The 14,622-nt window shown below is 35.9% G+C and overlaps 1 protein-coding gene across 3 annotated transcripts in view; it reads right to left on the reverse strand.

Moving 5' to 3' along the window:
* Positions 1–14,622, reverse strand: part of LRMDA (leucine rich melanocyte differentiation associated) — a 606,126-nt gene that overhangs the window by 577,440 nt on the left and 14,064 nt on the right. Inside the window, exons 3-5 of one of the 3 annotated variants that reach the window (XR_005629630.1) lie at positions 6,628–6,673; positions 6,376–6,511; positions 5,112–5,384 (exon numbers count right to left, since the gene is read on the reverse strand). The exons of 1 other annotated variant lie outside the window; for it this stretch is intronic. The gene's annotated coding sequence lies outside the window, so the exon portion shown is untranslated. Of the gene's footprint in view, positions 1–5,111; positions 5,385–6,375; positions 6,512–6,627; positions 6,674–14,622 lie in introns of those variants that run through there. One more of the 3 variants, XR_005629631.1, reaches the window with a different exon arrangement.

The following is a 14,622-nucleotide window of genomic DNA, read 5'->3' on the forward strand; positions in this document are numbered from 1 at the left end:
GAATGAGCTACACATCCTATAGCATCTGTTCAACTCTCTACCACCCACATTCTCTTAAAAAAATAAACTCTTCAGCAAGCTACCAACTACATACATAATTATTTTCCTTCAGAAAAATGTCATTATCTGTAAAATATGTAAGAACTATACACTACTTCAGAAAATACGCCTATTTCCAAAGAATAAAAGTAAGTTTTCAAAACATTTTTGTGTGCACATTTGATGTCATGTTTTGCTAAGGAAACAATTCTCACTGAACAATCCTTCAAGTTGCATAAGAAATGTTTGCCTCACACATCTTTGCCAAAATCAAACTCTGAAGTTCTAAAATGCAAAATATTGATCCTTTGTTAAAGCAAACAAGCTTTAGAAACTCCAGGAGACAATCTAGAGATGATCCATCCTGCATTTCACCTCTTATATCTACAAAAATGGGGGAGTGAAATACAACACGCTTGCATCTGAGAAGGACTGAACCTAAACCTACAGCATGTTGATTACAGAGCCATCAAAATCCTTGCTTAAACAAAGGCTCCTTCAGTTTCCATGCACTTTAGGTTAATTTAAAAAATTAAATTATTACAGGCCCCATTTTGCTACAAACTGAGAACGTGCACATTCCTTAGCAGATTACTCACAAGCATGGTCAGGAGTAATGCATATAAAATGGCTAATGGCAATGTTACTCATTTTTTATTTACTACACAAATAGAGCAGACTAAAAATGAACATAAGGTCCTGCAGGGCAAACTCTGTGTTCTGTAGACATAAAAACATTGCTCATTAAGAAAAAAAATCAGATGCAGTGGCTACATTAGAGAACAGTTAAGTGTATAAAGAATGGAAACATACATCAAAATACAACAATTTGTATTTTCTAGGAAAAATCAACAGTGATGCTGATGTTATGAGTCTCCTATTTTTCATTTAGTAGGTTTCAACACTAAATTATTAACAGTGGACCACTCTACATCAGTCAAAAAGACTGAACACAAGACCTTTTGCCTGAGGTTAGACTCTGAGACACTCCAATCAGCACATTTAAACTCTTAAATATGATGTTGCCTTCAGTATTTTTTCTATCTAGCTTCAAGAGCAATTTATGAGCTTATGAGAGGCAGATGCCCAGAGAGAAAAAATTGACCTGTCTTTTTCACAGGACGTGCAAACTTCAAGAACCTTGAACCTTTCTAATCCATCAATAAAATACTTGTCTTCAGTTGCCAGATGGGTATTTGTAAAATAAAAATAAAAGCCACACACAATATTGAGACTAGCAGCTCAACAATGAGCCAGAATTCCATCAGAACACAGCATGTGCATATACCTGCATGTGCACACTCACAAGCAACAGAGGGAGAACAAATGTAACAGAAACAGCATCAGCATTACAATGAAACCTCTCCAATGGAGAGTTTACCCAGGTTGTTACAATAAAAAAGTAGCACAGGTAGGATGAGCAATTAAAAATAATTTCACAAAATATTAAAAAAAAAATAATGTTTGCTTCAAAGAAGAGATCAGAGACTACAATGCAAAAGATTCCCATCAAAGTCAACTTTTTGTGATGGCTGCTTACATGCTAATTTAAATGCTTTTCTTGAGAATTATATTGTTCATTATGAAGATACAGTCTCTAGCTTAACTCTGTCAGAACAGCTAGAAATGTGGAATACAGAGTTAAAGCTTTACTTTCTAAATAGTAACAATGGTAGAATATATTTGCATATTTCAAAAGGTCACAGCCTACTTTTATTACAAACTGTACATATTGATAAATCCCAGCTCCAGTCAGAGTTCAGCAAAGCGTGTTTGACTGGCTTCTACATACTTTATGTCTCCATACCCAAGAACTGAATACTGCACCTACAAAGTAACAGTGATCCACCAGGCTTCAACATTTCTAAGGTAGGAGAAAGCAATCCCTAAAGTAGAAATGAAATATGTTCTCTGAGCATCAGAGCGCTCTATCTGATGAAGATGTTTTCAGGACTGAAGGGAAATTTATATGCTTAAATTACCACAACTGCAATAGAATTATCATATTTTTTATTCTTTAACACTAGACTGTTCACAAAATATCAAATGGTTTTTCAGGGAGTTGCTCTCTTTTCCTCTCATGTAGTTTGCCCTATAGCAGGTAACTCAAGAACATGCCAACCCCAAATATCCACTTCATGCTGGCAAATCACAAGGAGGAATACACCCTGACTGCTTGCAGTTACAACACTTAAGAAACAAATATAAGTGGAGAAGACAAGATCACACTGAGTTACACCTTTGTAGTATAAACAGCAAAATCATAAGTTCCAAAATATTCACAGAGATGTAGCATCATAAATATATGCTTATAAAAAGACTGTCACAGTTTAGCATATGAAGATCATTACACCTTTTTCAGTTTAATACAAGTTACAGTCACGGGCAAAGGTAATTTAAAAGCTTACAATCTAAGCTTTGCCAGACTGAAAGGCTGAGTTGGTTCAAATGAGCATTGTTTGTTGATTGTTGCTAACTAAGATTTTAACCTTGTTTGAAAATCTTTTGGTCTAAGAGAAAGGTAGAAGATATTTCTTTAAACTGATGTGAGCTCCCATCTGAACCAACATCAATTTGGCAAGGAAGATGAGCTGGCACATCAGAACACTCCATTAATTCATGAAGACCAGTAGCTTCTCTGTAAAAATATGCAAGGCCCTAATGCACTTTGACAAATGACAAAGGTTATTAAAGGACAGCTTGTGGGAGTATAATTGCTTTGTGACTTGATCACTATTAACAGAAAGAACATTGGTAGAGAGTTAACAAGATGAAACATGAGTACAGGAACCCACCAAGATCTTGACTCAGCAAAGCACATGAGGACATTAATTCCACTCCTGTATTACAAAACAATTAAGAACATGGTTAAGTGCATGCTATATGACTGTCACTTAACTGGAAAAAAAACAGTCATCTTTTCAGAGGCCATGAGAGTCTACATCACAGTATACATAGATATATAATACATAGACTATGTATTAGTACTGTTATGCTAGTATATGTTTTCTATAGATAATGAAACAATCCTTACCAACTTTGCTGTAGTTTTTATACAGGTTATATTGAATAACTTACAAGATAACAAAGTGTTCAAGGACTCCGTCTCCAAAGCTCTGCCCCAAACATTCAGGGTTTCCCTCCACCACCCCAAAAAACCCAACATTTTCTGCATGCATCAGTTTCTCCATGTTTCTCAAAAATACTTACCAAAGCTGAGGTGTAAATCAATTTATATTACAAGAGTTTAATGGTTTCAAAATAGAAAAAGGAGGAATACAGGAGAGAAAGCTGACAAGGTTAAAAGGAAACTGGGGAAAGGTTGAGGCCTAACACATATTAAATAAAAATCAATCACGACGTTTCAAGAATTACAAAGATATAGCATACCACTGCTCCAAGTGAGGGGAAATGAGGGATAGGACTCCAAATCACACAGCAGCACTTGCTTTGTACAGAAATAAGATACATTAAGTCTTAGCTCCCTGCAAAGCACTGACTCACGGCAAAGGTAGGGCAAGAGATTCCATGCATTGCACTGAACAAGCTCAGAATTCACCATGAGCCAGAAGCCCCTGCCTTACTCAGGGGCAACACCAGCGAGGCTCCAGATTTTGCTTGTGTGGGGAGCAGCACCTTCCTTCTTATGTCTTTGCAGTGGCAAAACACTTCATACAAACTCATGGGAAGCATCTTGCCCAGCACAACACAGAACTACCAAGTTTCAAACTCTTCTGAAAACACTGTGTGCCACTGCAAACCTTGGCCCTCCTCCATACAACAGCATTAGCTGGAAAGAAAAATGCACACATGGCATATAGAAGAGTATATAAAAGGGTATATAAGAGAAAAAATGTTTAAATACTTACTTTATATCAAAGGTCCAACCTACACAACAGGAAAACAATATTAAAAAAAACAAAGGATTGGCCATTTGGAACAGTCATCACAGTCAGCTTTGTACCATTGGCACAACGATTGTACCATTGGTTTGAGGGTTTTTTAGCACAGATGTGTTGTATAAGCAGCTATTTTAATGCTACTTTTCTTTTATTAAAAAAGGATGCACTGGGTCCTCAGACACTAGGCAGAGTGCAGCTGGCTATTATCCACTATGGAAGGATCAAGCAGCATTTATTAAGTGCCAATTTAGACATCACCCCTATTGGTTCTGTGTATTTTGTACTCCCTTGGAGTTAAGAATTCCAACAAATTGAAAGAACTTAATTAAACAGTTGTAAAAGTCCATATTTTACTTAACTTCAAAGGAAAAGGTTTTACAAGTTTTACATCCCTCTCTCTGGAATCATTTGTATCCCCAGCAGCCAACAGATGGTCAGTGCCCCAGCACCCTCAGTGCCTCAGCCAAGATACTGGTTTTTGGACTGAGAATTTTGCTGAAGTGACAATCTAAGACTTACACTAAGTCATCACATCTTTCCAGTCACTCACACAATTAACCTCACTTCCTTTTCAGCCTTATTGCCTAGAATTATCTGTAAAACTAGTGTAATCTACCTAACTTAGCCAGCTGGGTTTCTTTTTAACCGATTCAATGTTGGAATATTGTCTGTATTTTATTCACCTGCTTTCTTCTCTGCTGCTGGAGATAACACCATCTCAACAAATACTGTGACTGGTCCTACAGCATTAGATAGTCAAAGTTCAGTTTAACTAAGTCAGATGTCCACAAATTGAATACTGTTTGAAAATAACCCAACTTTTAAGTAGGTCCAACCCAACTTAGTAGATGCTGCTGCTACAGGTTCTCAGCAAAGGAAACTTACTATCTCTAAACAGAATTTGCAATTAAATGTTGTAGCAGCCACAAAATCAGTATCAACACTACTATAGCTGAGTATGGCCTCTAGTCTCACAGCAAAGACTATTCTTGCATTACATCAACCCACATGAAACAGCTATGCTTAAGGACTGAAGAAAATTTGTTCAACAACCATTTGTAGCTATCACCAATATTAAGATCCCTAAAGACAGACAAAGTAGAAAAGGAAAAGTAGGGGTGGGGCAGTGGTGATAGAGGCAAGAAAAGTCTAAACCAATACTCCTTCAAGAACTATTCACTGATTCTTTATTTCCACACCATAAAAAACTGTCTTTCACGAAACAGATTTGCTTGGGTAATACATGATGTCAACATAAATCATATTTTCATCTTTTGTCAGTGCCAGCAGTTTTCTTGGACTTCTCTGAATGAGGGCAAGAAGAAAAAAAATTTAAAACAATAATAATTTTTAAAAAAGAGCCAAAACTATCTTCCAGCTTTGACAGAAAAGAGTCTTTTTGTTCCAAAGATCTTTGTCTTCATGTAACCTAGCAGCACCCTCCTGTAGAAGTCATGCAATGAGAAAGCATCACAAAGGGTTATCAAAATGCAAAGTCAGTTATCAATATCAACTTTCTACTCTTTCCAAACATGAACTTCCTTTGTTGTCATCTTATTTCCTCTTCAGTGAAGTAAATTAATACTTGTTCACATTTAAAACAAGAATTAATGCCATCTATGCCAGGATATTGAGACCATTCAATGGAAGGACAACACTGTGAAGGAAGTCACGAACTGAAAGTAAGCCACATGTTAACAACAAAGACAAGCATTCGGTCTCCTCTACTTTTGTCCCTTCTTTTTGGCTTTTATGAGATTGTGTACTGCTTTTTGCTTCTTCTTAGTCAACTAATTATTACTTGTCCACTAAATAAAAAATTGTTTTTATTCTGAGTACAATTCTCCACAATGATCTCTGATTATTACACAGCAATCGCTTTACAGGACTATGACTGTTGATTAAGCATTCATGAGAAACAACAAGAAAACAGAAAAAAAGCCCTTAATAAGGATTAAGTTTAATACACTTTAAGAATTTTATTTCTGATGGAGCTCATGAATTATAGTAAATAGCATGGTATTTACCTTCCTCCTCTACAGATATGTAAAACACACCTCATTTGTATGCTTATGCAATTGATTAATTCTTGAGCCTCCTAGTTTAAAGTTCATGACCATAACATGCACTATTACTATTTTATTATATTTATTATTTTATTAGATCTATCAGTTTTAACAAGGAGAGAACAACAATATGTTAGTTTTCCCTCCCTAGTTTTCAAGTATGACTCTTCTGACACAGCAAGCAGACAGCAGATGCACCATCTACAACAGATACATGTTAAAGAATAACATATATTTGTGAAGAACTTCCACCCTGATGTATGAAAGCAATAACTGTCCCAATGACTTAAAGAAAAGGCAAAAGCACAGTTATGTGCTGTAAAAACATATGGTTGGTAGGCACCACATTATTAAGCAAGATAAGATACCTGGAAGCAGAAGAAACTTTTTTGCAGTCACACAGAGCAGAAGAATTTGTGGAAACAAAGTGGAAGCCAACACAACTGTCCATCACTGGGTCATCCAAGGTAGCAGTCAGGCAGCACGGGAATGATTTGAGAAGAACTGAGTACAGAGCAATCAGAAAGGTTAGTAAAGTAGAGCAGCACAGAAGTTCCCCATATTTGCAAACCAATACACCATCACAAAATCATATCAAAGCAAACAAGTGAAATACCCACCCTGCACACTTCCAGTAAACCAGAATTCTGGTAGGAGCAACAAAGCCTGTTAAAAATGACGACACAAGACAGAAACTATACATCAGGAGATCTCAAACTACTAAAGAAATATATAACAGAGCAAAAACACTTCTGCAAGCTATTAAAAACTTAAGACTGTTGTTAGTTTATTGTTGAAATTTATACATTGAAATTTCTCAGGCCTTAGGTTTCACTTTTCAAACACCCAAGGAAAAATAAAAACAACATTAGGCTCACATTAAATGAATCCTCCACTAAGAAAAACATCTCTATCAAAGGAAAAGAAATATAGATTACATATACAGGCTTAATGTAATAAAGTTACATAGGCATTTTTTGTGACTTGTGATGAGTTATGAGATTTAGGCTTAAACTGGACAAGCTTAAATCAGAATAGTAAACATTGCTCCTCTTAAATGGTAACTTTGATAAACACCATGAAGCCACTAGGTAGATCCCATACAACTACTGAATGCATCCATGCATCTGCATCCATGCTTGGCTCAGAGAATTTTTAAGGAATCATAGACAATTCCTACACCAAAATCAAAACAAAATCCAATGCAAATAAGCATAAAAGGAAACTGTTCCTGAAACTTACCATCTAAGATACTCCTAGAAATTCTGCAAGCAACAAATCATCACTAAGGCTGTACATCCTTACATATTTCACCAGAAAACTGACATTCAACTTTACTGAAATTCCATCTTCAAGATCTGTTTCCTCTCCCAGGAGGAATGTTTCCAACACCCAATTTGAAAGCTTCTGCTATTGTGTCTTGTATTTCACAGATAACATGCTCAGGGCTTTTTAATAATAATTTCAGTTTAAAATAACTTTGAGATTATTAACAAGAAGTCACTTAAAGGGTGTTTGGAAGCATCAGACAGGAAAAGAAGCTGCTAACCACCACTGAGAACACTACTGGAAAATATACTCTCAGAAATAAGAACTCAAAACAAAGCAAAATTAATATAAGCAGAGGGATCTTCCTTTCAAGGAGATTTTTTTCTTACAAAACTCCCCAGGTTTGTTTGTGCAGCTATCAAGATGTGGACAATGAACTTAGTCAAACTGGCCTACACATATTTGGAGACTGATTTACTTTTTATATTAGTTGTATGCAGATGTGGATGTAACTTTAAAAGCTCACAATATTTTCACAAAAACAGGAAGACACAACCTGAAACCTGTGATGATTAGTACTCCTGAGTACTATCAAACAAATTACTTCAACAGTTACTATTTCAATAGTTAGAAGGCAAGTTCAGAGTTGCAAACATCAGCACATAAATTTAATAAATATATATGAGGAAGATGGTTACGGAAAGAGTACAAGATCAGAAGACAGAAAACTGTTTTGCAGCACTCCAGTGAAGTATTGCAGGACTTGAAAAAATAAACTTTTGTTTTGATATAACCCCCCTCAATAGTCCTAAAATAATAGCACATAAAATGTTTGCAAAGTAAGCAAAGCAAAACTCAGTACTTTGGATTTAAACATCAATCTCTGCTAATGTAACAAAAAAGGTGTATAATCAGATTCCACCTGAAATCTCACCCAGATACAAAAGAATAGTGACTATCGGTAAGTTTTTGTTAAAACACCTTTAAGAACACCCAAGCTACCAAGGATTTTCAAAGCAAAATTCAAGTCAAACAATAGGAATAACACTTAAAATGCTGGTTACACACTGATTGTACAAGAGTGGGGGAAAAAGGGTGAATTACATATCTCAGAGCAGTGTTTCATTAAAGAAATTGTAGTCTCAGACCACTGTCATCTTCTCTGCTGAAATATAATCTGAAGAAGAAAAAGAAACTCAAACAAGCACAACCAACATTTTTATAGGTCACATGGGATGCCTGCTGCCATGCACCAGATGTGAATAGGAAAAAGAAAGTGGTCAACATATGATATCAAAAACCAGTGCAGTTTCAAATATTTTAAACATGATGTCAAGTGCATTCAACAGGTCTACAAATGCTCTACATTAGCCTAAATTTAGTAGGTGATAATTGAAATCAGAGATCCAGTCATTACCACTGACATGTTTCTAAATACTACCCAATAAATTTTTGCCTGTTTCAGATTCTGTATGACAGCTGGCAGTTGGAAGGGGAATCACCCAGAGGGTATGAGCACACACATGTACAACATTTCTGTAGTCATATTCCTGTATCTTCCCTTTCTAGAACTAATTTAACTGTGACAATACTGTCATACAAACACGTGCTGCCAAAGCAGAATTCCACAAGCTTCATGGCATCTTTCTGTAAGCACTGGGTATGAAACAGTGCAGTAACTTAACTAACTCCAACTATATATCCTGCATGTGAATTTTCATTATGAAATTAATTCAGTTCTGTTAGAGAGACCAGAGCTGGTATTCCTACTTATCCTTCTGATCATCCTTTAATTTTTGTTAGAAAATGAAGAAATAGAATCAACAATAGAAGATAAAAATCTTAGTCCACATCTTCTTTGCTGTTACCTTTGTTATGTCTATAATTACATACCATTTAACCAAAAGGAAACAAAAATTTCTTTTAAGTCTATAACACACCTTTCTTTTTAGTCTCTGCTGTATCACCACCTTGTGATACATCCACCATCAGGTAACAAAAAGTGCAGCCAAGTAACACATGAGAATAAACTATCTCTAGGATCATTTCTGATTTGGTAAGTGGACAGGTGTCAGCCATTACTTGTCCCCCCATGCAGAAGTGTTTTATGCAAGCTGGTATGAAGAGCTGATAAATATATTTGGCATGCATAGTCAATGAACGGGGCCTCTTCACAACTCAGTTCTGCCATCTGTAAAATGGAGCCAGTGTTGTCTTTCCACTTCTCAAAGGAAACTGAAACTCAAATCACATGATGAAAAACTGCCTGAGAAGACATGCCTGGCAATTTAGATACCAACAGCATGGCTTTTGACTGGAAATTTAAACATCTACTCAGAGCCAATGAAGGCTGGAAATGAAAGAATGAAGCTTTCACTAAAAACTTACAGGTATCCAAGGCTCACAAACCTTTGTACACAAGCAGCAAACACTTCTTTGTTTTCATAGATGATAATATTTTAAAATACTGCCTAGCAAAATTAATTCCAAAGAACTTTGAAAAGACTAGCTTTTTTAATTAAAAAAAAAAAAACAATTAGACCTTCAAGAGAAAAACAACCTTCTCTCTTAGTATTCTTTTTATGGGAAATCTATTTACAGAGCAGCAATACTTCTATCTAAATACTTAAAACAAAAGGAAGCTGCATACTACTCATTCTCAGCTTTTTAGACTCTAAGACACAGAAGACTCATAAAATTACTAGCACCTATTAGAAGTATTAAACGCTGTTACTGGTATCAATAATTAAATTTACAATCGACATTAACCACGGACTAAAGTGAAAGAGCCAGATGATACTTGGAAATAAACAGAGTAGTCAAAGACAAAAGTTCAGAGCACCACATTAGATGGTGGGAAGGGGAAAAAGATATTTTTTTCTTCTACTCAATTAGTTGCTAGAAGCAAGTTAAAAAAAAAAAAGAAAAAAAGAAAACACACATCCTACAAAGTCATGAGTAACAATTTTACCTGTATTAAGTAATATCATAATCCAGAGCATCTCAGATTTGCTATATTGACAGCCTTATTTCACATGCAAAACCCAAGTAACTTTAAAATTAAGGCTTTTAATAAATTGTAGTTCAGAGACACGCATCATGAAACTTCCACTCAGCCAGCCCACAGATCTAGAGTTCGTCCTTCACCAGATTGCATCAACATAGCCCTCAAAATGCCTCAAGTTCAGCCAAGGTCATTTAGAACCCAAGTGACAGGTCATTTGGGAAGGAGGGGGCTATACAGCGAGTATCCTGTAGAGCACAGGGTTGATTCTAAGAGCTGCTGAAGATAAAAGTGCCAATCTGCCTTTCTTATGACTTTTGATATAAAGTAAAAAGTAAAATGGCAGCCTTTTATGACATTTTAATTCTATTCCCCCTTTCTACCACCTCCATTAAAACATTTTCCTCCTCTCTTCTGTGCTATCCAAGATTAAAAAGTCATTTATTGCAATAAAGGGATTTAGTGATTTGGGAGTAACTTTTATATACTGTACACCCTCTAGACACCCTGGAACTATGTTAATAATTTTCTTCCTATTAATTGTCTCATCAACTCACAGCTGGCTATGCTTTTTATTTCATTATGTTATTCATCAATCTAAAATAGAACTATAACAGAAAAAGAAATTGGAACAGAGCAATTTCAATATTTCAAAACAGATGCAAATCAACACTAGAGATGCTACACAGCATATTTTTATTGAGACAATTCTATACATGTTTGAAAAATGAACTTGTAATAAACTCATATCCTGTGAAGATATGTTTTTCTTTCCATCTTATGAGCTAATTATGCCAACACAACATAACGTTTTCCTAAATGCCTTATAAACTGACCCAGTTACTCAGAAAGTATTATTTTTAAATTGATGTGATAGATGCAAACTGGAACGTTCGGATTTCAATTCTGGCACCAATTCCCAGATCCCCTTCCCAAGTAATTTAAGGACTTCCTCCCGATAGTTTTTCATATTCTTTTAACTGACATTTTATCTTTATACAGTATCTCAGCAGAATGAACATGCACTAAAACAATGACAGCCCTTCTCTGGCTGTCATCTCTCATTCTGGCAAAGACAGATGTCTTACACTGGCTTATGCCAATAATAGAGCCGACAAAAAACAACAGAGACTACCTGCCTCTGATGTAAAGGCACCAATTCACATTTGTGACACTCATTTGTCAATTAACAGATTTCTTCCATTGTTGACACATGGGACTTAAACGATGTGGGCTAGAATGTGATGAATTAAAAAAGACAGATGAGTAAGCTATGAGCTGCAAAGTAATACTATAATGTGCTTTAGATAGGAATATCAACTGACACCCCTGACAGGCCATACAAGGTTTTATTTCATTTTGCTCTGTATCTAGGCTTCATACTTTGTCTTCTTTGTTCTCTTTTCATCAAGCTCCTAACATCTCATTCTGACAGCCAGAGACATTTAAGGCACTTTCGTTTCAAATGCAAGTTAGCATACTTGATTTGTCATTAAAATGCAAAACGATTGCCATTGCAGGTAAATGTAGGTATGCTTAAAAGGTTGTATCTGAAAAGTAAAAGCTGAAAACGTTTCTGGCTGCTTTGCTTAACTCTTTCACAAGCCTGAGTTTTTATGAGGCAAGTGTTACCATGCTGCAATAGAAGTGCAGCAGCACCTGCAGTTTGATACAGGGTACATTTTAGTATATTTAAATAACATCAAATCCTAAAGTTGTAACACCAAGCATAGAGAGGCACTGTCAAGTTTGCATATGGAGCCTTAGCACAACTCACGCAAGAATCTGAAAAGAATCTATCATGTAAAGCTTTACATGATAAAGCTTTACATAGGGTCAAAGCCCTCCACTACATAGACACCAAGGAGGAAAAAAGAGGGAGAGTTGTTTACTCTTTTTAATACACTAGTTGTGGTTGGATTAGCTGAAATCACCAGAGAGGGAATTTCAACAGCAATCTGCTTTCTATTCCAATGCTCACTTTAAGAGAGAAGAGGGCCTTAACATAAATAATTAATTAAATAAATACATACATAAAGTGCTCTGTAGCAAAAGACAAGGACAGATTTTAACATTTTGCAAAGAAAGAGACCTGCACAGGATGGGCACAAGAAACACTTAGCTTTCTAAATAATATGCATAGATGTGAATGCACTCTATAATATGAATAAGGTTATTTCTAGTCAACGAGATAGATTTGAACAAGAATCTCATTTGCATTCAGCATATAAAATCTAGTGAAAGAAAATATCTATTATTTTCTGCAAGTGGTTTGAAAAGCAGAAGAACATAATTTAATTGAGCAAATTTCTTGACACAGAGGTTAAGTTCAGATATTTGATATTAGGAACTTACAGAGAAACTTTTATCCTAAGTTTGTGAAGAACAAGTTTGTACCTATCTTTTTTGCAGACTTTCTTGTGTTTTTTTACTAGGGAAAAGAGAGGTGTGAATAAGGTTTCACTCCACTCACTTGGGTGCAGAAGTCTTTTTCCCTAGTTTTGTTTTCCCCCCTAAGAATGAGAATTGTATGGAAACATGCAGTCAGGGAATCATACAGAAAACCTGATTTAGATTACGACATCACAGTGCATTGAATATAAAGCAGAGAACCTGAAACATTTGATTTTCTGTGTATAGAATGAAGCTTTTTGACCATTTCTGATGCTATTCTGCCTTCTAAGGTGCATCTGCTATAATATAGGAATTATTTATTCATTCCATATTATGGGATAGTAATAGGCTATGCTGTAAATACAAACATCAACTTTACAACTAATAGCTGCCTTGATAGGTATCTAGTACTAGTGTCTCTACCCACACTAATCTTAAATGCTTCCAGTACACTTACATCCCCACACAGAAAGAAAATAGGAAAAAAAAAAGTGCAAGATTACCTTAAAGTTGACTTCACCACCTCACTAGGTTTTAAAATAGTAGGACTACAGCAACCCAGATTTTAATATGCTATACTAAAACACACAAAGAAACACTTGTCCATTCACTTTCAGCTCAATACAAGCATTTGTTCTTTCTTCCTCCATTGGCCAATTACTAGGAAGTGAGACAAAATCTACAGTAACGCATTAGCCTCCTTAATTTTAGAAAATTCTCTTCTTCTGCTCAACCATTTAAATGCAGGTGAACCTCTTGTTTCAAACCACCTCTGGTTGCAGAGTCTATAATTCAACCGCAAAGTAGTAGCCCACATTAAATGGGTTGAGATAGATTCTCATTAGAGGTACATCCAAATTTCAAAAGCCCTTTTATTAGTGGTAGTAAGAGACTATTTGATATGACTTATTTAAAGGAAGCCAAAGAATTGACAGTGAAAGAAACTGAACTGCCCTCTGACATTCCCCACTTAGACTGGCAGACAATTTACTAATTGTGCACCTGGTAGAACTAGAACCAATACTGCACATGAAAGAGCTAACGGCTGGCTCCCATTGTAAGCAACACAGGGAACAAAAGAGAGACCACTGGCAAGAATGCAGGAACCTCACATTGCACCTGCACCCAAATCTCTCAGCAGTACCTTCAGCAGCCTTCTGCTGATTTAAGGAGATGAAGGCAGTGGGGAGAAAAGGCAGCACAGACTGAGGGAAGAAAGTAAACTGGACACATATACAGCCTCTCACTTAGTCGGCTTAGTTTCTATTCCTAGAAAACATAGTACTTGACAATTTTTCCCACAGCAATTCCAGTATAATCACCTTCACATATGACTGTTTTTGTGCTATTCCAAAGCACTTCACTGTCCAAGATACAGAGTGTATTAAATGCAAGATAATAGGTAGAAAATGTTCAGATCCTTAAGCAGCTGTGATTTGAACATTCACACACTGGACTGTCAAATTATCTTAACATAACTATGTTGGAAGCAGAGTTTTACGAATATTCAATATACTGTTAATCCTTGGCCTGTCTAGAACATTTTTCCTTCAGCCTTTAAGCACTTTAGAATAATCACTACACTTTATCACTTAAGTAACTATGTCAACTATGATAAGTTTTTCTTATCTCTTTAACTAAAATGTCTTGAAAGTCCTGGAAGTCTAAAATACAGCATCCTCATCCAGTGCTTTTGTGGCCACGCAGCCTTGGAGAGTCATGGCACTTCAGCAAGTCTTGGACCTTACGCATCTCAAATGGTTCGAGGACAGTTCTGCTGCATTTCCTTGTACTTTAAGAGATTTTACACTCAAGAGACTGAATGTTTTTTGAAAGCAACTTCTAAGTAATGTGTTCCTTCCTTCAAGGTTATAAGTGAAAATGTTATCATTGACAAAGCCCTACCATAAGTGCTGAATCAAAGCAGAAAAATGCTTGAGCATCACCC

This window comes from Passer montanus, unplaced genomic scaffold (assembly GCF_014805655.1).
Source record: "Passer montanus isolate IOZ18808 unplaced genomic scaffold, ASM1480565v1 scaffold61, whole genome shotgun sequence".
Classification (NCBI taxonomy): Eukaryota; Metazoa; Chordata; class Aves; order Passeriformes; family Passeridae; genus Passer; species Passer montanus.